We start from the raw sequence: 320 nt of genomic DNA, 5'->3' as shown, positions 1-320 counted from the left end.
TAAGGGCTTTGCTTAAACTGTTTTATTTCTTTTCCTCTCCAGGAGAGTATACAAGGAAAGATTAGGACTTCCTCCAAAGATAGTCATTGGTTATCAGTCCCATGCAGACACAGCTACTAAGAGCGGCTCCACCACTAAAAATAGGTTTGTTGTTTAAGACGACACCTTCTGAGTATTCTTTCATAGGAGACTGCGTCAAGCAATCGAGATTGGGAGCTGAACCAAAGCCTCTTCAGAAGCAGAGTGGACTACATTTAAATTTGATTTACATCTAAATGTTGCTAAGATTTGTGAGAAGTCTCATTTGCCTTTGTCTTATA

The sequence above is a fragment of the Catharus ustulatus genome, chromosome 5 (assembly GCF_009819885.2).
Source record: "Catharus ustulatus isolate bCatUst1 chromosome 5, bCatUst1.pri.v2, whole genome shotgun sequence".
Taxonomy (NCBI): Eukaryota; Metazoa; Chordata; class Aves; order Passeriformes; family Turdidae; genus Catharus; species Catharus ustulatus.
Note: the sequence above shows the minus strand (reverse complement) of the source record.